This window comes from Pinus tabuliformis, chromosome 1_1 (genome assembly GCF_031772625.1).
Source record: "Pinus tabuliformis cultivar Carrire ecotype Pingquan chromosome 1_1, CPIR1, whole genome shotgun sequence".
Taxonomy (NCBI): domain Eukaryota; kingdom Viridiplantae; phylum Streptophyta; class Pinopsida; order Pinales; family Pinaceae; genus Pinus; species Pinus tabuliformis.
Window position 1 is genome coordinate 820,600,085 of NC_142297.1, and position 26,944 is coordinate 820,627,028.

Here is a 26,944-nt window from a genome sequence, read left to right on the forward strand (position 1 = left end):
AGCACCCAAAAGACAAACAGGGGTTAATAAAATGACCAGCCGCTGCATTGCATGTATTGGTGTTGATTTGGATGATGACGTCCTTTGAATGTATGTGTAGCAAACACACTTGGTGTCTCCATCACACGGGGATTTTCATTTTTAATTTGATTTGAAGAACAATATCATGAGCTTTGTCAAAACCAACTATACAAGGTTACATTGAAAACTATCATCATTACAATGGCGTTGAAGCCAGCACAAATAAAAACCAGAGAACCATTTCTCCACCTCCATAAGTAAGCGAGACAGTAGCTTTCTTTAAACATAATTAATACGAGAATTACTAGAACCATCCATTCATTGGCTTTCCCTTTTTGTGAGAGAGCCATCTTCCTTCTTCCCTGCGCAAAGAAGATACATAAAATCTTAGAGGTAGTTGAGGCTTGCATTAAATCCGCAAACATGTTTGTTGAATACAAAAGCTTACGAAAATTTACCCTTTCTAAATTTGGCATTAAAAGGGAAGAAGATCCATTGATTCTCATATTAAATATCTCGATTAATTGCTAATAAAATATATAAGTTTTTGTTAAGTATTTTAACAATATTCTTATCTATAAGTTTTTAGTAAATATTTTAACAATGTTAAAGTCGAATATATTGATCGGATATATATATATATATGATCAGATTTTTTCATATTATTATGAAGTATTATAAAAAAATTATATTTATTAAAATAAATTAGTGTTAATTATACTTTATATTTTTTTAAATAATTATAATCATTTAATTTTAAGATTATAATTAACTGAAATATTGAATTATTAGGCCGATAGGCCTTCCTTTGAATGAGTTTAGTCGTCTACCTTTTGATTCTCTGATTGACATCTGGCGTCCAACTGGCATCTAGTTTAATTGACATCTGGCATATGTTCTCGGACTATTCCTCCCTCACCAAAACTGCTTTCCAATTTCTGCTCCTCCTGCTTTTCACTTTCTGCTCTTCCACTGCACTTCCACGACCTACTACAATAATGTTTTTGATTTCTGTTGTGCACTCTGCTGTGCACGACCTGCCTTGCTGCCTAACAATGAATTTAGCTCTCGGTTATTTAGTGGTGATTCACTATTCTGCTTTACAGCTCGATCCTGCTATACCCTGTTTACAGCTTGATTCTACTATACCCTGTTTACAGCCCACGCAGAGAGATCAATAGATAGTCATGGTACGTAGGATTGGCCCTGGGAACATCTAGGTTTTTCGAAATATGCTATTGGCCACTTGAGTTTTGGTATGGAGGGAAGCTTATTACTCACAGATATGTCAGTTTCCATGACTTTTTATTAAACCACTTTGTTTTCGCAAGAATGGGTCGAATGATCGCAGATGCAGGGAGTATGACTTCTGACCTGGCGAAGGGATCTGATGCCGTTACATCTGTCTTTGAAATTTTGGACAGAGATACACATATAAACCTAGATGACTCTGAAAAATCTAAGCCTAATAATATTGTTACACTAAAATTTGTCACCATGACTATTTGCAGTTAGTATGGCTCTATCAACAGTCATACTATCCTCCTTGGCAAGTCTCATACCTCTGCTCCTCATGTCAAACTCCAAGAAAGAGAGAAAGTCCTTTAAAAGTCAATTAACTCTGGTTACGCAGTTTCTCTTAGCCTTACCTGCATGTACGCAACCCAAGTTCACAATACCTGCGTACTTGTACGCTCTGTCTGTAAAGCAATGGGTGCGTACTCCTGTAAAGGTCAAAAGGCGCAAGTTTCACTCCAAAAAAGTTACTTTTGGTCATTTCTAGAGCATTCTAGAAGCTTGTTTGACGTGTATTGAGCGCCTCCAGATGGTTCATGTATCCCTATGAAAGAGGAACTTATCCCATCAAGAGGGGAGCTAACCCATCCAAAGAGGGGCTTATCCCATTGATGGTGGACCTGATTAACTTCCTCTAGAGCACTATAAATACAGGTATTGGGCCAGAGGGAGGGGAGGTTAAAAGCTGAACATTCCTAAGGGTAGATGCTGCTGATATTAGGACTTCCTTGTAGAAGCTTGTGAGGAGAGATTCTCATCCTTTCTTGTTTCATTTGGAAGTGGGTGAGTGTTGTTGGGAAAAGTATCCAATTCGGAATGCCCCTATCCCACTCTAAGAGGTGATAGTGCCTTAGCAACAAACAAGGAAAACTATCTCAGTATTCTTCTTTATGAGATGTAAATAGAGAAAGAAGGATGTAACTAACCGGTGTCTTCCGCTAGTTTGTCGATCCAATCACTCTCTCTTTTGTTCGCTTCCCGCTGCCTGCTCTTTCACTGGTCCAGCTTCACCCAGTTCCTGCAAGATCACAAGAGAGGAAAAATACACAAAAGACATAGATTCACATTCATAACTAGTTTAGGATCAGATATAAACTAAATATGCAAATATAACAAAACATCATTGAAATACAAGCATATAGGAGAGACTCAAATAGCTTTATTGATATGATAACAAGGTTCAAGAGGAGATACAACCAAGTGAGTCCCGATCCAGCATCTACCTCCCAGCAAAGGAATCCCTTCCTCTCCTCCAACAAAGCATAAATCACCCAATGTACTAATCTCAATCTCAAACCAAAAGCAATTCTCTGCAAAGTACAAAATTCCAGCCCCCTGAACCTCTGGGTGAGAGATCCATATATAGATGTAAGCAGAGAGGATGAGTCAGCTTATGTTTTGACTTGTGGCTTCCCTCTGTCAGTTCTTGCTTCCACTTGGAGGTTGAGAACCTCTTACTCATCACTAGTCGAATTCATTGAGGCAAGTGTCATTGAGGAAGATTCTGGAAGCTTCCAGGGTCTTTCCACCTCATTGAATGAACTTGCCATTTGTCATTTCCTGCTCAGCGCACCCTGGTAGTGCTTCTACCTGCGTTGCAGTGCACCTAGCCAGTGTAATCTCTGCATTTCAGCGCAGATAGCTAGTGGAGCCTCTGAATTGATCCTGAATTGACTGTTTCTGAGTTGTTTTTGGTGGAGAACTTCTGGGAGAAGCTGTCATTGGTTGACCTTGTTCCTTTAGGGGTAGGAACAACTCATTTAGGGACTTTGGATCCCTTGGATTATGGACATTTCATGCTCAATGCTGTAAGGCACAAAAATGTCTATAACAGTTGCCCCCTAAAGTATGAGGCCGTTTATCGGGTGAAATGCTTTATTAGGAGGATCCGAAGTTCTTCCAATGCTGGGAGGAGACCTGTAATAAGATACAATACAATACATTATTTTTCATACTGCTTCCATGATCTAGCTGAGGCGGGCATTCCCATGCTCAGCTTTATAAATTCATTTTTCTGTACATAGAACAGACAATCGTCTGATGGTAGACTGATGATTTTGATGAAATCATCATCCTTTTTGGTAGGATGATTATCTGCTGCAATGTTGTACATGTCAATGTCTTTATTTTTCCTGAATATATATCGCAGCCCGGATGGATGAAACTAGATCCGGGGTCTTCAATATCGTCCGATCTTCACTCTAAGTACAAGTCGATCCATGTGAGAAATGTTCTGAAGTCGAACATGGAAAGACATCGCTTGATTACCAGTCAATGATGTAAACTGTTAACAAGCGCGAGAGGAATCACCGATAATGATAATGACCCTCAAGGTACTGCAGTACAATTCACGTGGTGTGAATAAAGGACTTGGCGTCGAACACCACGCAAAATCTTTCGGTCGAAGGTCATTGATGTATACCTGTCGCCGGAAGTGAGAAACTTGCCATTGAGGCATGCAAGCTTCAAAGTACTGAAGGGTGTGTTCCTAGATCAACTTCTTAGATAATGAGCTGATGTCGACAAGAAGCGATCTGTCAAAGGAGGGCCTTAATGTATCCCACATCAGTGACACGGAACGGAGCAAATGATTTTGATGGAGGTGAAAACGATCTGATAATATATGGTTCAGGGTGGCGGTCATGAAAGGATGAAGGATAATGTATGGTAGTGGATGGGACACGGTTGACTTATCTGGATGACTTCTCTTGAACATATCGGCGACACTTGTGTGATGGATTGGTAGCATTTACCCCCAAAGATGGATGGTATTGGCGAGACCATGGTGATGTGACCGATGAATGAAACAACCCAACCCGACTCAGGCACGGAGTGGAAGTGTCATGCTCAAGAGCGACTTGCTACCAATAAAAGTTCTTTGAGTTTCTTCCCAATTTTTCCCCAGTCATTTCTGACCAGTACCTCTTTACTTTTGTCAAGCTTGAGGAGGATAACATATGCTTGTTCTATAATTTGTCCTTCGGGCAAACCCATCGCTATGTTTTAACGAGCCTAACGATAGTGAAACTCGTTCTCGTCTAAAGACAAGTTTGTCGCTATTAATGTTTTTTAACGAGTTTAACGACAAAGATAACTCGGTCCCTTTTCATTTTTAGAGAGTCTAAAAAGGTATGTAAAGATAACTCCAAAGTTCCTTTTTCGTCATCTAATCCCTTAAGTCCGAAAAAGTATAAAACAATACAGAAGGGATGAGTTTTCGATAGTTTTAACGAGCCGAACAAAACAAGTGCTCGATCTTTTTGTGCAATAATCCCTCAGGTCCAAAAAGATTAAAATCTAGAGGGATAGCACTTCCGGTCGCTTTAACGAGCTGGAAGGCCAAAACTCGGCAATCTTTTCATTTTTTACAAGTCAGATGATAAGAGCTTAAAGAAGACTCGTCTTTTGAGGAACGAGTGATAAAACAGGTAGCAGTTGATTCCAGGTAACGGTTGGAATTTTCCAATCATGGCAGTGTCACAAGGATGGCTAAGTGAGATCACTCTTCGCAACTGTTCCTCAAAATGGGTAAACAATCAAATGGAGCTGAATGATCGGCCAATGGAAAAGTGGAGGTGACCGTGCAAACACGACCAAGGCTTTAATGGCTGATAAATTTACATTCGCAGTGGTTATTTACCGGAGGATAGTTCATTTTTTAACGAGCTTAAACGCAAATTGAAACACTTGCTCGATCTTATGTTTATTTTTTAATGAGCATGAACTATGTGCTAAAACTGCTCGATTCCAGTCATAAGATAAGAATGTCTCATTTAAGATGCCATTTTTATGGGGCTTGCACCTTATAAAGCTTTTCCCCGGAATCCTTTCTTTATGCAAGTTCGGAAACGACTAATCCTACGAGTTTAAAGGGTTAGACCTACAGGTTTAAAGGGAGGACCTAAAAATTTTAAAAATAAATAGCCGCCCCTTGCTTGCACTCCAAAAGGTTTGCATGCCCCCAGGTATAAAACAGAGTTTCAAAGTTACCCCTACTTTAGTCCGATAAAACATTTGTTTTAGCGAGAGAGGCCTACCTCTTACAGGTCACCCAAAGATTGTTCTATTCACACAGCAAACAAAACACTTCTTTGGCGATGTCTACCGAGATAGACAAAGGTGATTGACTCAGTTATGTCAACTCACATAACTTTGACAAGAGAATCCTATTCTAGAACAACCCCTCTTCCAATCACGGACGGGGTATGGACTAGTCATACTCTCCCGCGGAAACCTACCTTATACTCGAAGTTTTCCTGCCGAAGCAGACCAGGACGCATGCCCCCTAGGTTTCAGTCATATCCTTCCAAATCAATCGCGCTCATCGGGAGGACGGACCGTGGGTTGAGACATTTCTTGCGCGAAGAGACCATTTAGGGATGGTATATGACTATTTGTGATGCGTGATCCAGGAAATGAAAGCTGGTCTACGAGCTTGACCACTCTTCCTTCGTGTGGAAAACACATTACTCTAAAGAGTGAGGAGACGATGGATCCCATGTAATATATATAGTCTCGTCCAAGGAGTAGGTTATAATCCAAGGGTCCTTGAACGACCATCACGTTCATTTGAACGGTCTTCCCTTTCAATGTGATAGGCACATTGGGGAGGATCCCTAAAGGTCGACTGGTTCCTTTATCGAAGTCTGATAGATTTCTCATTTCAGGCAAAAGCATTGGCGAACCAAGCACTTTCCAAGCAATAGAGGAAAGGATACTCACAAATGCCCCCTCATCAATGATGGTGCCAGCCATTACCATTCTGTATATTTGAACGATAATTTTGAATGGTATGCCGGCTGGCAAGCGGGGTCTGCCTAGTTGGTTCCAGTCGAAGGATACAACTAGGTTGCTTGGTGGTGGGACCGAATAGACGGCCGGATATCGCTCTGACGAACTTCCTTCCTGCGATAAAGGAATGGGTGCATTTCCCCCGTGTTCGTCGGAGTCTGTGTTGATGAAAAGAATCTGGATGGTGTCATCCTTATCCTCTTCAGTGACTGTATCATTCGAAGATAAATCCTCTGAAGGCAAGACCGGGTCAACTGCCGCCTCGACCTTTTGACTTTTGTCTGGTATGGATTCAGTCAGTTTATCCTCAATGATAGACGCTTCAGCTGACCACTTGAGCGGGCCAGCTGGATTTTCAACTAACGAAGGACTTGGCAAGAGTTTTTGATATCCAGGAGGAAGTCGTAACAGTGAAACCGGACGATCTTCCAAGACTCTTTTAGCCTCGTCTAAGAAGGGACAACGGTGGAGGGCATGGTTGCCTTCGCACAGTCTACAGGGAGGTCTAGCCCTCCCTTTTTGTCCAGGGACTTCACTTTCGCTAGTTGACGGTGTACTTTCAACATGGCTATCAGAGGTTGACGACACCAGATTGTGCAAACGGGGAGACCAGTCCCTTAGTATCCGAGGGATGCAGGGACAATCTCTATGAAAGTGGTCTCCCTTGCAGATGACACATGGCGATTTAGGCCTGGTCAGTGCTGTGTGTGGATTTTCATTAGACGACACTTGTTTTCCCTTATTTGCCTTTGGCTCCTTCTTCTTTTTCTCTTTCTTCTTCTTTTCCTTCTTCTCCTTAGGAACTTGGTTTTTAGTCTTACCAGTTCCGTCACGCGAAGAGGAAGGAAGAGAAGAAGAATTATAGGAAGTAGAAGGTTGGTGGGAAATTTTGGACTCCTCTAATTGTTGATTCGACTGTTCAGGAATAGTGGTGTTCTGAACGACATTGGTTGAGAAGAGCCAGACTGGCAGGCCAATTGTCAGTCCTGGAAGCGACAATGTGGCCATATGGGGCACACCAACATCTCCCCATGAGGAGAAGGGACTAGGATTTCCACCAAGGGGAATTCCTTGGTTGTTGGGCTCCATTTTCTCAACCTAAAGATCAACGCAGGAAAAAGGGGTGATTGTTCCATTTAAAATAAATTTTAACGACGCTTAGACACAACTTGCTTTTTCAATTTTAAAGAGTCGAGAAAAAGCTAAAGATGACTCTAGTCTCCTTTGATCTTTTAATGAGCCCGAAGTGACAAATGCTCGGATGGACTTTTTCTGTTATAGAGTCTGAAAAAGGCCAAAAGGAACTGCTCTGGAGTTCTAGGTAGAGGGTGTGCCAAACTTTTCACAAAACCGCAGAATACTTTTTAGGGTACGGGCGGTCAATCTTCCTGAATGTTGTGTTCAGTGCATTGCGATCAGTAGGGCGGCCGACACGGCTTCCTATGGATAAAGGTTATATTCCTATAGGGGTCTCCCAATATATACGCGACGGTACGTGGGAGCACAATCCGTACTGGCACTTATCGTCTCTCAGGAGGAATCACCCAACCATCAGTGAGGCGACCAGTGACCAGGTTTTACGACGCCGGAACACGTCTCTAGCCTAGACCTCTATGTTGTGCGTCATGTTACAAAGCGTTTTTAAGTTCATTCAATTTATTTTAGGTTGATCTTTCTTAGAAGTTTGCCTTTTTGGATCACCACGAGATGTATGATACAATTCCTAAATGCAATCTAAAGATGATAAGCAAGCTTTTATATCTTTTCAACAATGAAAATCCTAGCTACAAGGGGAAAAGAAAGACACCATCTTTTCTCAAAGAGCATAGAGCACACAATAATGCACTTTTCCCTAAATCAACATACAAACTGTCAAAATGAAAATGCACATATGCATGCATTTGTTTTCACTTTCTTAATATTGATGCCTAAAAAGAAAGCTGTTGTTCAAATTTGAATTCGATTTCAAGTGAAAACACAAACAAGTTCCTTTTTCGAAATCAAAAGACGATTATGACACTTTATGATTCACTTGTTTCGACACTTGAAATGCATAAATTCAAACCAAAAGACAAAAGTAAAAGCTAAATCAACTGTGAACAGCAAACAAACTCACTCCTAAGATCAAAACGACACTTACGACAGGTCTAGATCTAAGGGCAACAATATAACTAGTTTACTTTTGTAATGGGAAAATGGAAATGATGTAACAAATACACAAAGAACAAATACAGTTTATTTATACAACCGAGGCGGAATTGAGGAAAAGAAAAGGGGTTTCAGATAGGTACACTGACTGATAATAGGCTGCAAAAACAGAGATAAAAACTGAGCAAAAGGAAGCAGGGAACCACAGCTGCACAAGGCAAAGACTGATCAGCGCACCCTCAACACAGAGAATCTGAACTTCAGCGCAGGTAGCCTTCACGGGACCTGCGTTGAAATGAAGAACCTCTTCACAGAGTCTGCGCTGAAGCAAAAACGAGAGTTGTTTCTGGGTTCTGGGTTACGGTTTGCAGTTTAATCTACAGTTTTTGGCCGGATAAAAGCTATCAATTAGGTACAATTAGGAGGATGATTTATAGGAGGACTAAGATCTATCACAAAGGGCTGTTAGAGCACTTGTGGATCAGTTCTTCAGATCATAAACAGGCCCAGTGAGTGGACTAGAGTAGATGATCTCTACTTTTCATTTGTAAATGGAAAATGCAGTTCGATTCGGCACTCTTGAGTTTATGAAATGAATAGCAATAGAAACACAAATAAACTAACAAGATACTTTCCCCAGTGGAGTCGCCAATTTGTTGTTGGGAAAAGTATCCAATTCTGAATGCCCCTATCCCACTCTAAGAGGTGATAGTGCCTTAGCAACAAACAAGGAAAACTATCTCAGTATTCTTCTTTATGAGATGTAAATAGAGAAAGAAGGATGTAACTAACCGGTGTCTTCCGCTAGTTTGTCGATCCAATCACTCTCTCTTTTGTTCGCTTCCTGCTGTTACACTAAAAAATGTCACCTTGACTACTTACAGTTAGTATGGCTCAAATCAACAGTCATGCTACCCTCTTAGGCAAGTCTTATGCCTCTGTTATCCATCTCAAACTCAAAGAAGAGAGAAAGTCTTGTAAAAACTATGTTTATCTCTGGGGTCGCAGGTTCTCTCTAGCCTTACCTGCGGGGACGCAGGCCATGTTCACAAAAACTGCGTCCATGGACGCTCTGTATGTTAAAGGACAGGTGCGTCCTTCTGTAAAAGGCAAAATGCGCAAGTTTTATCTTGAAAAAGTTACTTGTGGTTACTTCTAGAACATTCTAGAGGTCGGTTTGATGAAATGGATGTGCCTCCAGTTGGCTCATGTATCTCTATTAAGAGGGGACTTATCCCATCAATAAGGGAGCTATCCCACCCATAGAGGGGGATGATCCCATTGATAGTGGACCTGAATAACCTCTTTACAGCACTATAAATAAAGGCATTGAGCCAGAAGGAGGAGAGGTTGGAGCTATACATTTTCTTTGGGTAAATGCTGCAGGATTTAGGTCTTCCATTAGAACCTTTGTGAGGAGAGATTGTCTTTACTTGATTCTACTTGGAAGTGGGTGAGCTTTGTCAAAGTAGAGGAAAACCCTTGATGGACCCTGGGAGGAACTTGCACAACACCAAGGCCAGGTTGTAAGAGTTTCTTTGTTTCGTTATTAATACAAACTGGTTTATTTTTCTCAATAGCTTGTGTTAATGAGTTATTTCATGTGTTCCTTGGTCTGCATGTTGAGTATATGTTTTATTATATGAAATACAAGTGCTTGGTAATTGTTTGATTGTTTGTGGTTGCAGGAATTGACATGAAGGAGGAGCTCATCCGGATTGGCAAGGACAAACTACAACAACAGCGTTTTGGAATAAGGTAAGCCTAAACACTTGTAGTCTTCATGTTGTAAAAGGTGTATTTAGAGAAAGATCACTCCATTTTGTCTTGTTTGTCATTAGAATGTCTTAGACTTCTAGGAAGGTCAGTCGTGTCCGCACCCTTGCCCCATTCCGTGTGACAAATTGGCGACTCCACTGGGGATAGATTCCATTGATGAGAAAAGTCTTTTCCTTTATGTGAACTTTGCTTTGAGAAAATTGGTTTATTTTTCTGGTTTTGGCTCTGTGACCTTGTCTCTGGGTGGGTTAGCTTAGGATTAGTTTTATTTTGGTTTTTCTTGAGTTTTTCAGTAGGACGCACCCTCTGAGTGCTGCACAGTGCGTCCCTGGACGCACTGTCGCTGTGTGCACAGTGCGGGCCCGCACCTGTTCTAATGGGTTGCCTGCGTCCCCTGCTAAAATTTGAAAAAATTCCATTTTTTGCATTTTTTGCTCTTAGATTTTGTTTTTTCTTAGTTTTTTCTGCCCAGATTCATTAGTCCCTTGCCCAGAATCTTCACCTAAGCTTGTTCCTGTTCTTAGCTTTCATCAATTGGGTGTTTTGAGTCTCTTTCTTGAGAAATTCTTGTTTTGATTTCCTTTGATCATTACTTGGAGGTTTGTCTCAGTCTTTTCACAATTTTGCATCTTTTTGCTTGTGTTTTTGCAAAAAAATTTCCCCCTCATTCGCCGGGGGGGGCTAAATTGTGTATGAGTGTTAATCGCCTTTGAGTGTTTTTATGTTTTGATCTTTGGAACTCTCACCCAATTTTCTCGACTTGCATTTGATTGGTTCTTAGATTACATTAGAATCATCTTGTGTTTGAGAATTCTCTTGCATAGATCACATTTGCATAATTAGAATTCTCATTTTCAGAATATTAATGAAAAATGTGCATAAATTACATTTGCATACTTTTCAAGTGAATTGTGCATAGATTACAATTGCATAGTTTTACATTCTGAAAAAATCAATTGTAGATTTAGATCAGCTTTCTTTGATTTGAATTTACACAAAAATAAAATAAAAAAAAATGGTTTGGAATTGATTTGCATTAGTTTTTCTTGATAAAATTAGTGCATTAGAGGATTTGTTATATTTTCTCTTCGTGATCAATTTTTTGCATTGTTGGAAGTGAATGGAAACTCTCTCCTTACTTTAGTTAGGATTCATCGAATTGAAACGATTACATTATCATATTCGATTGCATTCAGTTGAGTCGGGTCATAACACCATTGGTTTCATCTCCATTTATCCATTTGAGTAATAACAACCTTAATAACACAGCGCTTAAATAAAATTCATCTAGTAATTTTTACATTTCTAGGGCTCTGAAGCACCAACATAGCTTAGGCTAGTGTCTTGGAGTAGGTGAGTACTTAACTCTCCAAGACAGTAAAACCAAACAAGTAGTCGATCTTGTGATAGAATCAAATCCAATTGTTACATTTACACTCTGGGAAAGCTCCTCTTAAAGGAGAAGCACGAGCTCGTGTCCGAACCAGTGAGGGGATCATTCCCCCCTCGTTGGGAACGACGCCAGACAGTACGTATTACAAACGGTAAACCTCGGATTAACCATTGTCGAGGAGCCAGGGGTCACTTATCGGTAAACCTTGGATTACTGTCAAGGAGCCGGTAAGGGGATTGAGCTTGCTACTCTGCCCTTGCGTGCTGTCGGAGTTTAGACTGTTCCCCCAGGTGTACTTGTGGCTGTTGGTAACCTTAGTGACCATAATCTTTAGGATTCTACCCAAGGTGACGGTGGAGGGAAGGTCCCACTGTACCTGGAGCAGACGTCGGCTATACTCACTTGGATTTTCTGGGGGGTTCACTTCACTCGAGACGGTTAAAGTGGAGGAACTTGGTCCAGTCTATTCATTAAGCAGGTTGTCGGGGTAACTGTTCCACCCACTATTTCTGTACTGGATTCTGCGAGGTTGGGCTTAATCACCAACTAGTGTTTTCGGTCCGGAAGGCTACTGTTTGTGTGTGGTTTGACTCCTAGATTTGATAGCGCGTGTTAATTTGTTTGTTTTTACTTTTAGAGACCATAGGTGTGAATTGTGAATTTTAATTGTTAGGTGTAAATTGTGAATTGTTAATTTTAGTTTAAAATTGTTAATAAAATTCACTGAAGTTGAATATAATGGCAAATGTTCCGGAATTTATCAACCTAGGAACCCCTCCTAATGAGAATCCTAGTACTTTTCCTTACTTTGGAAATGTTGGTCCTCCTTATATGGCTACTTTGTCATTACCTGGATTTACAATAGGTTTACCGATATGGTTATTTTCAACTTCGTTGGCCCAAAATACTCCAATTGTTCCATCTCAACCAGATGCTTCACCTCAACAGAGTTCACCATCTCAACATCACCAACCTTCTGTTGACCCTTTACCTTCTTCGCCTAATCTTTCTTCCTCCATTTCTTCCTCTTCGCCTGGTAAAAGCCTTGATGTTAGTAACCAGGAGGCTAAGAAGAAGAAGAAATGGAAGAAGAAGAAGAAGAAGAAGAAGCAAGATAAGAAAGAAGTCAACCAACCAACCATGGCTGTAAGTGTTAGTTGTGTTGAGGAAAATTCCGACATGCACCGTAAACCCAAATACCCTTGCAGGCTTTGTAAGGGTGACCACTTCCTTGTCAATTGTCCTGGTATTCCAAAGGTCCTGGAAGTATGGTCAGAAAAATCCCATCAACTTTCCGTTGATCCATCAACCAGTGATAGTCAGGTTCCTGGGAAAAAGGGTAAAGTTAGGTTTCCTTGTAAGTTATGCGAAGGGAGTCATCAAACTCACATTTGCCCTCACATGGATGAAGCCTCAACATTGTTGGAAAAACTTACTGTTCCACAGCAAGAATTTCCAACTGGTTACCGTAAACTTTCTCCCAACCTACCGTCAACTGACGGAGTGATTGATCTAAATTCAAGTACAGTCGATCACACTCTTCCATTGGAGAGTGAAACTCATGTCACTCAGGTTGATGATCCGTTAGTTGATCAAGTGGTCGATTCAATTTCACGTTCGGTCGATCCCACTTTCCATCTAGAGAGTGAATTTCATACCGCTCAGGTTCTCCTTGTTACATCAGATTCTTCTATGCCGGGGGGCATTTCACCAGTTTCTACAAGACCCCCTCCAAGTAGTGAGGTCTTTTCCTTTGATTGGAATAGACTGACAGAACCTCGTCTTCCTTCCTCCATCCCTTTCCAAATCATTGTTAAGGCTGGTAGTAGGGACATACATCGTACTTAGGTAGATGAAGGTGCTTCTGTTAGTATTTTATCCTCAACTGTTTGGAAAGCTTTGGGTTCCCCTCAGCTTGCGCCTATTACGCAGAATCTGAAAGCTTTTAACAGAACCATTAGTGAACCTTTAGGGATCCTTCCTAAGTTTTCTATTACCTTGGAAGGTAAAACTGTTTGTATTGATCTTATGGTAGTTCGAGGTCCCTTAGATTTCAATTTACTCCTTGGACGAGACTATGTTTATGCAATGAAAGCTGTCGTATCGACACTCTTTCGCATGATGTCTTTCCCTCACAATGGCAGTATTGTGACTATAGACCAGCTTTCATTCCCTAGTCTTGTTTCAACTACCAATAATATGACACCCCTAAATGTTCCTGATTCTAAGGTGGTATCCACCTTGCCACGGGTTAATTATGTGGCAACTGGTCCCATGTTTTCAGTTACCGATGTAAGTGAGCCTCTCACTGTTGATTTAGATCCGGTAATTAACATGGAGAACTCTATGGGATTACTTGAACACGATGTTCTTATCCCTTTTGAGTCCCTTGACATGTGTTCCTTCCAGAGAACTATTCTTCCTTCTGATGAAGGCCTCTTGGAAGCCATGATCAAGGTGTGTCCATTGACATGTCTTTCTTCCAGTTGGAAGCCATGATCAATGTGTGTGAGGATAGTTTTTTTTCTTGTATCGACCTCATTAAAAAATGAAACAAGGAGTAGCGAGGATAGTTTTGTTCCTGTATCAACCTCGTTAAAAAATGAAACAGGGTGTCCGAGGAAAGTTCCTTTTACTGTGTCAACCTCGTTAAAAAATGAATCAGTTAACGAGGAAGGTTCCTTTTACTGTGTCAACCTCGTTAAAAAATGAATCAGTGTGGACGAGGATAGTTTTTTCTTGTATCAACCTCGTTAAAAAATGAAACAAGGAGTAACGAGGAAGGTTCCTTTTACTGTGTCAACCTCGTTAAAAAATGAATCAGTGTGGACGAGGATAGTTTTTTTCTTGTATCAACCTCATTAAAAAATGAAACAAGGAGTAACGAGGATAGTTTGTTCCTCTCTCAACCTCGTTAAAAAATGAAATTGGATGTTGTGAGGAAAGTTCCTTTTACTGTGTCGACCTCGTTAAAAAATGAATCAGTGAGCATGAGGATAGTTCTTTTACTGAGTCAACCTCATTAAAAAATGAATCAGCTAGATTTTAGGATATGTAGTTAGATTGTAGAAAGTAGGATTTTGTGAGGATAGTTCCTGTTACTGAGTCAACCTCGTTAAAAAATGAATCAGGTTTGAGGATAGTTCCTGTTACTGAGTCAACCTCGTTAAAAAATGAATCAGGTATGAGGATAGTTCTTTTCTTGTGTCAACCTCCTTAAAAATGAAACAACTCCCTTTTCAAGTTAAATATTGAAAGTAAACCTTCATTTCATCCAGCCGGTTGAGTGCAATGAAGCCTGGGGGGCATGTACCTCACTTTGCATCATTATGCTGGGGGCATGCGAACTTTTCGAGCATAGTTCCTTGTCTTGTGTCAAGCTCGTTAAAAAATGAAACAAGGGTAGGTTAAGTAGGTAGATTAGAGAGTAGTTATGAGCATAGTTCCTTGTCTTGTGTCAAGCTCATTAAAAAATGAATCAAGGATTTTATGAGCATAGTTCCTTGTCTTGTGTCAAGCTCGTTAAAAAATGAATCAAGGATTTTAGAGCATAGTTCCTTGTCTTGTGTCAAGCTCGTTAAAAAATGAATCAAGGATTTTAGAGCATAGTTCCTTGTCTTGTGTCAAGCTCGTTAAAAAATGAATCAAGGTTTTTAGATTGTAGAGAGTAGTTATGAGCATAGTTCCTTATCTTGTGTCAAGCTCGTTTAAAAAATGAAACAAGGGTTATGAGCATAGTTCCTTATCTTGTGTCAAGCTCGTTTAAAAAATGAAACAAGGGTTTTGAGGATAGTTCTTTTCCTGTGTCAACCTCACTAAAAAAATGAAACAGCTCCTACAAGTCTTTCTAAGATCTTGAAAGGAAAGCTTCATTCCATCCACCTCATTGAATGAAATGAAGCTTGGGGGGCATGTACCTCATTTTGCGTCATTATGCTGGGGGCATGTGAACTTATATCAAGCATAGTTTTTCGTTTCAAGCTTGCGTAAACATGAAACCAAATCCGAGCATAGTTCTTTTCCTGTGCCAAGCTCGTTAAAAAATGAAACAAATCCTCCTCTACTTGAGTCGAGAGATTGGCTAGACCTCATAAATGTTAAGTGTTTAGGTTAGTTATTTCAGTTTTTTGCATAATTTTCTTTCAACGATCTCGTACTTGAACCTTCATTTCATCCACCTTAGTTGAATGAAATGAAGCAGGGGGGCATGCGCTCTAGCAGTTACGCTTAGGGGGCATCAAGCACAGTTTTCTCTCTGTTTCAAGCTTGTGCAAAAATGAAACTACTTTGAAGCATAGTTTTTATCTGTTTCAAGCTTTTGTAAAAATGAAACCTATCTCGAGTCAATTTCAGTTATTTTCAAGACTCGTTAAAACTCATGAAAATCCCGAGATTATTTTGCTATCTTTCATTCTCGTAAAACAAATGAAAAATGTCGAGTTCTTTCCGTCTTTTCCTGCTCGTAAATTAAATTGAAAGTCGGCCATATGAGTACATTTTTATCCCTTTTTCGAACTCGTTAAAACTTACGAAAAAGTGAAAACCATGAGTACATTTTTATCCCTTTTTCGAACTCGTTAAAACTTACAAAAAAGTGAAACCTTGGAGTCATCTTTTAAGCCCTTTTCTGACTCCTAAAACATGAAAAGATCGCCGAGCGTTTCTTTTACACTCGTTAAAACGGAATTAAAAGACGGTCCCCTTTTAGCTCTTTTCTGACCGCAAAATCAGGAAAAGGTTGCCGGGTTTTTGTCGTTTCAAACTCGATAAGGAAATAAAACGACGTGTCCTTGATCGCTTTTTACTTTTCAGGTCAGTGGCACTAATTATGAAAGTACTCCTTGGTCGCAAGATCAAGCGGTTCCCCCAGGTATTATTTTATACTTTTTCGGGCTTGAGGGACACAAATTTACGAAAAAGTTCAACTTGGAGTCTCCTTAAGTTTTTCAGACTCTCTAAAATTGAAAAACGCCGAGTTGTTCCTATACTGGGCTCGTTAAACTTTTACAGTAAAGGACCTGTTCAATTACAAACAGGAACGAACCACTCCTTCCTAGGGTTCGAATTTAAACTAGGTTGGACTCGTCCGAAGGATGAGCTTATAATCAAGCATATGTTATCCTCCTCAAGCTTGTTAAAAATAAAGAGGTACTTGCCAGAAATGGTGGGGGAAAAGAGAGAAGAATGAGCCTATTTGTTACCTTTATCTCAAAAGAAACTTTATTACCACTCTTGAACACGACACTTTTTCATTCACCTGGGTTGGGAAATCTTTTACCTCACAGTTGACCAAATCACTTTGAAAGTCTTTAACCGGGTTCCAGGGATTAACTTTGAGTTATTCGTCACCAAACCATCTGTCGTGTCGTTATGTGTTCAAGAGGTCTGCAAGAAAAACTTTCATCTGCAAAATACTTATCATCCATTTGACCATCCCTGAGTCAGTCCTTACAGCAACATTTCTTCAACTTGAACAATGATTTCGTGTTGCAGGCTTGCCTGCAACGAGTCGCTTTCTATCGACATCGACACATTATCTAGAAAGATGACTTAGGAATCGACAGTACCTTGAAGTCTGCATGCATCAATGGCAGGTTTCTCGCCTTTGACGACAGTTTACATCATTGACTTTCGATCAAAGGATTCCGTGAAGTGTTCGACATCAGAACATCTATTCACATTTCACGGGTTGTGCTTGGTACTTTGAGAACCATTGACATTACTGGTGGTCTCTCTCACGCTTGTTAACAGTTCACATCATCGACTGGTAATCAAGTGGTTTCTAACATGTTCGACATCAAATCATTTAATCACATGCTTAGAATCGTACCAATTCGGGAAGTAGAAGTGAAGACCCTGGATCTAGTTTCTACCATCCAGGCTGCGAGGAGTTTTGTATTCATTATCTATGTAGACTAATCATAAACAGATGGCTGCGTCCATACTGTGTCTACAAAAGTCTATAAAAATGATGTACTGCAAGATCATTCCTGTATCAGAATAGTTAGTCCATTAGTTAAAGTTTTGAATTTGAGTATGGGAATGCCTACCTCAGTGATGATATAATCTTATACATGTATTTTGTGTTGAAAATTGTAGGTTCTAACCAGGTCATCCACAAGTCAATCCTTGAAATGATATAGCGCTTCACCCTTCCTAGAATTACAAAACACCAATCTATTCCAGGCATCGCACTTTAGGGGGCAATCTGTTACACTAAAAAATGTCACCTTGACTACTTACAGTTAGTATGGCTCAAATCAACAGTCATGCTACCCTCTTAGGCAAGTCTTATGCCTCTGTTATCCATCTCAAACTCAAAGAAGAGAGAAAGTCTTGTAAAAACTATGTTTATCTCTGGGGTCGCAGGTTCTCTCTAGCCTTACCTGCGGGGACGCAGGCCATGTTCACAAAAACTGCGTCCATGGACGCTCTGTATGTTAAAGGACAGGTGCGTCCTTCTGTAAAAGGCAAAATGCGCAAGTTTTATCTTGAAAAAGTTACTTGTGGTTACTTCTAGAACATTCTAGAGGTCGGTTTGATGAAATGGATGCGCCTCCAGTTGGCTCATGTATCTCTATTAAGAGGGGACTTATCCCATCAATAAGGGAGCTATCCCACCCATAGAGGGGGATGATCCCATTGATAGTGGACCTGAATAACCTCTTTATAGCACTATAAATAAAGGCATTGAGCCAGAAGGAGGAGAGGTTGGAGCTATACATTTTCTTTGGGTAAATGCTGCAGGATTTAGGTCTTCCATTAGAACCTTTGTGAGGAGAGATTGTCTTTACTTGATTCTACTTGGAAGTGGGTGAGCTTTGTCAAAGTAGAGGAAAACCCTTGATGGACTCTGGGAGGAACTTGCACAACACCAAGGCCAGGTTGTAAGAGTTTCTTTGTTTCGTTATTAATACAAACTGGTTTATTTTTCTCAATAGCTTGTGTTAATGAGTTATTTCATGTGTTCCTTGGTCTGCATGTTGAGTATATGTTTTATTATATGAAATACAAGTGCTTGGTAATTGTTTGATTGTTTGTGGTTGCAGGAATTGACATGAAGGAGGAGCTCATCCGGATTGGCAAGGACAAACTACAACAACAGCGTTTTGGAATAAGGTAAGCCTAAACACTTGTAGTCTTCATGTTGTAAAAGGTGTATTTAGAGAAAGATCACTCCATTTTGTCTTGTTTGTCATTAGAATGTCTTAGACTTCTAGGAAGGTCAGTCGTGTCCGCACCCTTGCCCCATTCCGTGTGACACCTGCTGCCTGCTCTTTCACTGGTCTAGCTTCACCCAGTTCCTGCAAGATCACAAGAGAGGAAAACTACACAAAAGACATAGATTCACATTCATAACTAGTTTAGGATCAGATATAAACTAAATATGAAAATATCACAAAACATCATTGAAATACAAGCATATAGGAGAGACTCAAATAGCTTTATTGATATGATAACAAGGTTCAGGAGGAGATACAACCAAGTGAGTCCCGATCCAGCATCTACCTCCCAGCAAAGGAATCCCTTCCTCTCCTCCAACAAAGCATAAATCACCCAATGTACTGATCTCAATCTCAAACCAACAACAATTCTCTGCAAAGTACAAAATTCCAGCCCCCTGAACCTCTGGGTGGGAGATCCATATATAGATGTAAGCAGAGAGGATGAGTCAGCTTATGTTTTGACTTGTGGCTTCCCTCTGTCAGTTCTTGCTTCCACTTGGAGGTTGAGAACCTCTTACTCATCACTAGTCGAATTCATTGAGGCAAGTGTCATTGAGGAAGATTCTGGAAGCTTATAGGGTCTTTCCACCTCGTTGAATGAACTTTCCATTTGTCATTTCCTGCTCAGCGCACCCTGGTAGTGCTTCTACCTGCGTTGCAGTGCACCTAGCCAGTGTAATCTCTGCATTTCAGCGCAGACAGCTAGTGGAGCCTCTGAATTGATCCTGAATTGACTGTTTCTGAGTTGTTTTTGGTGGAGAACTTCTGGGAGAAGCTGTCATTGGTTGACCTTGTTCCTTTAGGGGTAGGAACAACTCATTTAGGGACTTTGGATCCATTGGATTATGGAAATTTCATGCTCAATGCTGTAAGGCACAAAAATGTCTATAACAGTGAGCTGATCAAAGTAAACGAAAACTCTTGCTGGACCCTGAGAGGAACTTGCACAACACCAAGGCTTAGGTTGTAATGGTTTCTTTTGTTTCCTATTAATACAAATAAGTCCATTCTTCTCAACAATTTGTTATTTATGAGTTGTTTCATATACTCCTTGGTCTGTATGTTAAATATGTTTTATTCTATGAGATATTCAGGTGCTATTTAATCGTTTGATTGTTAGTGAATGCAGGTTTCGAAGAGAAGGAGGAGCTCATCCGGATCGACGAGGCTGGACTACTACAACAGCATTAGAATACAGGTAGGATCTAAACACTTGATTTCTTATATGGTAAATGCATATTTAGAGAAGGATTGTTCTTAATTGTCTTTTTTGTCACTAGAAAGCCTTAAGCTTCTAGGGAGGTTGGTTTTGTCTGCAAAATTGACTCTTTCCGCCTGACAAAATGGCGACTCCGCTGGGGAACTCCATGATTTGAATGTTTTTTCCTTTGTGTGAAACTTTGATTTGAGATAAGTCATTTTCTTTCTGGTTTTTGGCTGTCTGACTGTGCATTTGGGTGGCTTAGCTTAGGGTTAAGTTAGATTTTAGTTTTTCTTGGTTTTGCTAGAAGTACGCAGCCTCTGCGTTAAGCACAGTGCGTACTTGTACGCACTGCAGCTTTGTACACAGAGCGTACACACACCTGTGCAAACAGGCTACCTGCGTACCCCTGTCAAAAGCCTAGAAAATTTCAATTTCTTCTTTTTTATCTTTTAGATTTTGTTTATAGCTTGTTTTTGCTGCCGAGATCCACTGTTCACCTGTCAGAAGCTTTCATCTTGGCTAATTTCATTGGCATTCCTGCTTTAAGCTTTTATCAATTGGGTGTTTTGAGTCTCTTTTTTGAGAAATTCTAAATTTGATTTCCTTTGGTCATTACTTGGAGGTTTGTCTCAGTCTTTTCACAATTTTGCATCTTTTTGCTCTTGTTTTTGCAAAAAAAATTCCCCCTCATTCACCGGGGGGGGGGCGCTAAATTGTGTATGAGTGTTAATCGCCTTTGAGTGTTTTTATTTTTTGATCTTTGGAACTCTCACCCAATTTTCTCGACTTGCACTTCATTGGTTCTTAGATTACATTAGAATCGTCTTGTGTTTGAGAATTCTCTTGCATAGATCACATTTGCATAATTAGAATTCTCATTTTCAGAATATTAATGAAAAATGTGCATAGATTACATTTGCATACTTTTCAATTGAATTGTGCATAGATTACAATTGCATAGTTTACATTCTGAAAAATCAATCGTAGATTTAGATCAATTTTTTTTGATTTGAATTTACACAAAAATAAAAATAAAAAACTATTTTGGAATTGATTTTCATTAGTTTTTCTTGATGAAATTAGTGCATTAGAGAATTTGTTATATTTTCTCTTAGTGATCAATTTTTTGCATTGTTGGAAGTCAATGGAAACTCTCTCCTTACTTTAATTAGGATTCATCGAATTGAAAAGATCACATTATCATATTCGATTGCATTCAGTTGAGTCGGGTCATAACACCATTGGTTTCATATCCATTTACCCATTTGAGTAATAACAGCCTTAATAACACAACGCTTAATTAAAATTCATCTAGTAATTTTTACATTTCTAGGGCTCTGATACACCAACATAGCTTAGGCTAGTGTCTTGGAGTAGGAGAGTAATTAACTCTCCAAGATAGTAAAACCAAACAAGTAGCTTATCTTGTGGTAGGATATATCCAACTGTTTCATTTGTACTCTGGGAAAGCTCCTCTTAAAGGAGAAGCACGAGACCGTGTCCGAACCAGTGAGGGGATCAATCCTCCTTCATTGGGAAAGACGCCAGATACGCACGTACTACAAACGGTAAACCTCGGATTATTATCGAGGAGCCTGGGGTCACTTGTCGGTAAACCTTGGATTATTGTCAAGGAGCCGACAAGGGGATTGAGCTTGTTACTCTGCCCTTGCGTGCTATCGGGTCGTAGACTGTTCCCCCAGGTATATTTGTTGTTGTTGGTAACCTTAGTGACCATTATCTTTAGGATTCTACCCGAGGTGACGGTGGAGGGAATATCCCACTGTACCTAGAGCAGACGTTGACTAGACTCACTTGGATTTTCTGGGGGGTTCACTTCACTCAAGACGGTTAAAGTGGAGGAACTTGGTCCAGTCTATTCATTAAGCAGGTTGCCGGGGTAACTGTTCCACCCGCCATTTCTGTACTGAATTCTGCGATGTTGGATTTCATCACCAACTAGTGTTTTCGGTCCGGAAAGTTACTGTTTGTGTGTGATTTGACTCCTAGATTTGATAGTGCATGTTAATTTGTTTGTTTTTAATTTTAGAGACCATAGGTGTGAATTGTGAATTTTAATTGTTAGGTGTGAATTGTGAATTGTTAATTTTAGTTTTAAATTGTTAATAAAATTCACTGAAGTTGAATATAATGGCAAATGTTCCGGAATTTACCAACCTAGGAACCCCTCCTAATGAGAATCCTAGTACTTTTCCTTACTTTGGAAATGTTGGTCCTCCTTATATGGCTACTTTGTCATTACCTAGATTTACAATAGGTTTACCGATATGGTTATTTTCAACTTCGTTGGCCCCAAATACTCCAATTGTTACACCTCAACCGAATGCTTCACCTCAATCGAGTTCACCATCTCAACATCACCAACCTTCTGTTGACCCTTTACCTTCTTCGCCTAATTTTTCTTCCTCCATTTCTTCCTCTTCGATTGGTAAAAGCCTTGACGCTAGTAACCAGGTGTCTAAGAAGAAGAAGAAAGGGAAGAAGAAGAAGAAGAAGAAGAAGAAGAAGAAGCAAGATAAGAAAGAAGTCAACCAACCAACCATGGCTGTAAGTGTTAGTTGTGTTGAGGAAAACTCTGACATGCATCGTAAACCCAAATACCCTTGCAGGCTTTGTAAGGGTGACCACTTCCTTGTCAATTGTCCTGGTATTCCAAAGGTCTTGGAAGTTTGGTCAGAAAAATCTCAACAACTTTCCATTGATCCATCAACCAGTGATAGTTAGGTTCCTGGGAAAAAGGGTAGAGTTAGGTTTCCTTGTAAGTTATGCAAAGGGAGTCATCAAACTCACATTTTCCCTCACATGGATGAAGCCTCAACATTGTTGGAAAGCCTTACTGTTCCACAGCAAGAATTTCCAACTGGTTACCGTAAACTTTCTCCCAACCTACCATCAACTGATGGAGTGATTGATCTTAATTCAAGTTCGATCGATCACACTCTTCCATTGGAGAGTGAAACTCATGTCACTCAAGTTGATGATCAATTAGTTGATCAAGTGGTCGATTCAATTTCACAAAGAGTCGATCCCACTTTCCCTTTAGAGAGTGAACTTCATACCGCTGAGGTTCTTTTTGTTACATCAGATTCTTCTATGCCGGGGGGCATTTCACCTGTTTCTACAGAACCCCCTCCAAGCACTGAGGTCTTTTCCTTTGATTGGAATAGACTGACAGAACCTCGTCTTCCTTCCTCTATCCCTTTCCAAATCATTGTCAAGGTTGGTGGTAGGGACATACATCGTACACAGGTAGATGAAGGTGCTTCTGTTAGTATTTTATCCTCAACTGTCTGGAAAGCTTTGGGTTCCCCTCAGCTTGCGCCTATTACGCAGAATCTGAAAGCTTTTAATAGAACCATTAGTGAACCTTTAGGGATCCTTCCTAAGTTTTCTATTACCTTGGAAGGTAAAACTAGCTGTATTGATCTTATGGTAGTTCGAGGTCCCTTGGATTTCAATTTACTCCTTGGGCGAGACTATGTTTATGCAATGAAAGCTGTCGTATCGACACTCTTTCGCGTGATGTCTTTCCCTCACAATGGCAGTATTGTGACTGTAGACCAACTTTCGTTCCCTAGTCTTGTTTCAAATACCAATAATATGACACCCCTAAATGTTCCTGATTCTAAAGTGGTATCTACCCTGCCACGGGTTAATTATGTGGCAACTAGTCCCGTGTTTTCAGTTACCGATGTACGTGAGCCTCCCACTGTTTGCTCATCTTCCTTTGATTTAGATCCGGTAATTGACATGGAAAACTCTATGGGATTACTTGAACACAATGTTCTTATCCCTTTTGAGTCCCTTGACATGTGTTCCTTCCAGAGAAGTATTCTTCCTTCTGATGAAGATCTCTTGGAAGCCATGATCAAGGTGTGTCCATTGACATGTCTTTCTTCCAGTTGGAAGCCATGATCAGTGTGCGAGGATAGTTTTTTCCTATATCAACCTCGTTAAAAAATGAAACAGGCTAGTACGAGGATAGTTTTTTCCTGTATCAACCTCGTTAAAAAATGAAACAGGCTAGCATGAGGATAGTTCTTTTACTGAGTCAACCTCATTAAAAAATGAATCAGGTAGATTTTAGGATATGTAGGTAGATTGTAGAAAGTAGGGTTTTGAGGATAGTTCCTGTTACTGAGTCAACCTCGTTAAAAAATAAATCAGGTACGAGGATATTTTTTTCCTGTATCAACCTCGTTAAAAAATGAAATAGGTGTCGTGAGGATAGTTCTTTTCTTGTGTCAACCTCCTTAAAAAATGAAACAACTCCCTTTTTAAGTTAAATATTGAAAGTAAACCTTCATTCCATCCATCTGGTTGAATGCAATGAAGCCTGGGGGGCATGTACCTCGCTTTGCATCATTATACTGGGGGCATGCGAACTTTATGAGCATAGTTCCTTGTCTTGTGCCAAGCTCATTAAAAAAAAATGAAACAAGGGTAGGTTAAGTAGGTAGATTGTAGAGAGTAGTTATGAGCATAGTTCCTTGTCTTGTGTCAAGCTCGTTAAAAAATGAATCAAGGTTTTTTGAGCATAGTTCCTTGTCTTGTGTCAAGATCGTTAAAAAATGAATCAAGGTTTTTAGATTAGAGTTTTTTGTTAGGTAGATTGTAGAGAGTAGTTACTAGCATAGTTCCTTATCTTGTGTCAAGCTTGTTTAAAAAATGAAACAAGGGTTTTGAGGATAGTTCTTTTCCTATGTCAACCTCACTAAAAAATGAAACAACTCCCACAAGTATTTCCAAGATCTTGAAAGTAAAGCTTCATTCCATCCACCTCATTGAATGCAATGAATCTTGGGGGGCATGTACCTCGTTTTGCGTCATTATGCTGGGGGCATGTGAACTTATAACGAGCATAGTTTTTCGTTTCAAGCTTGCGTAAACATGAAACCGAATCCGAGCATAGTTCTTTTCCTGTGTCAAGCTCGTTAAAAAATGAAACAAATCCTCCTCTAATTGAGTCGAGAGTTTGACTAGATCTCATAAATGTTAAGTTGTATATTCAGGTTAGTTACTTCAGTTTTTAACGTAATTTTAGGTCGGGTCGTTCAAACTCTGGTTACGCAGTTTCTCTTAGCCTTACCTGCGTGTACGCAACACAAGTTCACAATACCTGCGTACTTGTACGCTCTGTCTATAAAGCAATGGGTGCGTACTCCTATAAAGGTCAAACGGCGCAAGTTTCACTCCAAAAAAGTTACTTGTGGTCATTTCTAGAGCATTCTAGAAGCTTGTTTGACGTGTATTGAGCGCCTCCAGATGGTTCATGTATCCCTATGAAAGAGGAACTTATCCCATCAAGAGGGGAGCTAACCCATCCAAAGAGGGGCTTATCCCATTGATGGTGGACCTGATTAACTTCCTCTAGAGCACTATAAATACAGGTATTGGGCCAGAGGGAGGGGAGGTTAAAAGCTGAACATTCCTAAGGGTAGATGCTGCTGAGATTAGGACTTCCTTGTAGAAGCTTGTGAGGAGAGATTCTCATCCTTTCTTGTTTCATTTGGAAGTGGGTGAGCTGATCAAGGTAAAGGAAAACTCTTGCTGGACCCTGAGAGGAACTTGCACAACACCAAGGCTCAGGTTGTAATGGTTTCTTTTGTTTCCTATTAATACAAATAAGTCCATTCTTCTCAACAATTTGTTATTTATGAGTTGTTTCATATACTCCTTGGTCTGTATGTTAAATATGTTTTATTCTATGAGATATTCAGGTGCTATTTAATCGTTTTATTGTTAGTGAATGCAGGTTTCGAAGAGAAGGAGGAGCTCATTCGGATCGACGAGGCTGGACTACTACAACAGCGTTGGACTACAGGTAGGATATAAACACTTGATTTCTTATATGGTAAATGCATATTTAGAGAAGGATTGTTCTTAATTGTCTTGTTTGTCACTAGAAAGCCTTAAGCTTCTAGGGAGGTTGGTTTTGTCCGCAAAATTGACTCTTTCCGCCTGACAAATATCCAAGGCACTGTACAGGTCAAGGATGTCGATTTTGTTTATCCAGCTCGCCCAAACGCCATGATCTTGAGAGATTTCTGTCTCAGGATTGATGCAGAGAGCAACATAGCATTAATGGAAAGAGCGGATGTGGCAAGTCAACCATCATTGGGCTGATAGAAAGATTCTACGATCCCCTGAAAGAAGTTGTACTAATTGATGGGCAAGCCATCAGGAGCTTTAATTTGAGGTCTTTGAGACAACACATAGCCTTGTAGGGCAAGAGCCAACCCTATTTGCAGGAAACATCAGAGAGAACATTGCTTACGGTAAAGAGAACGCAACAGAAACTGAGATAGTAGAGGCTGCAAAGGCTACCAATCCCCTGACCACTGTTCAATTTGTTTTTCAGCCATTGCAAAATTTGTTTTCCAACCACGATTTTTTATTTTTGCATGATGTATAAGTTGTTTCACAAACTTCTCTGAACTTACAAAACATAATTTCCATGGGACACTTCATGAATCCTATCTTAAACTTCATATTTTATTAGCCAAGTTTCTTAAACCTAAAAATTAGTGGTTATTATAAATATTCTTACTGAATTCAATGCAGGTTATCTTTTTCTTTTAACTTATAAATAAATAAGCCCTATATGAACAACTTGCCAGACTTCTTGTTAAATTCCATGCATTGTTAATGTTTCAGTGGCATGAGGGATGGATATGAGACCTACACCGGCAACAGGGGAACTCAGTTGTCTGGGGGGCAGAAACAGAGAATAGCAATAGCAAGGGCAATTATAAAGAATCCAAGCATCTTGCTGTTGGACGAGGCAACGAGTGCTTTGGATAGTCATTTGGAGAAAGTTGTTCAAGAAGCACTGGATGGAGTCATGGTAGGAAGAACCAGCGTGGCTGTAGCTCATCGTTTGAGCACAATTCAGAATGCTGAAAGTATAGCAATCATTGAGAATGGAAAGGTTGTTGAACAAGGAAATCAACCTTCTCTACTGAGAAAAGGTGAAGGAGGTGCATATTTTGGTTTGATTAAACTGCAGCAACCACATTAACCAATTATTCAACCTGTAAGCTAAACTGCAATAACCCTCATACT

General features: G+C 40.0%; 1 pseudogene; it reads left to right on the forward strand.

Moving 5' to 3' along the window:
- The first annotated feature begins 1,353 nt into the window (after nucleotides 1-1,353).
- Nucleotides 1,354-26,900, forward strand: LOC149216602 (putative multidrug resistance protein pseudogene; annotated as a pseudogene).
- The last annotated feature ends 44 nt before the right edge of the window (nucleotides 26,901-26,944 follow it).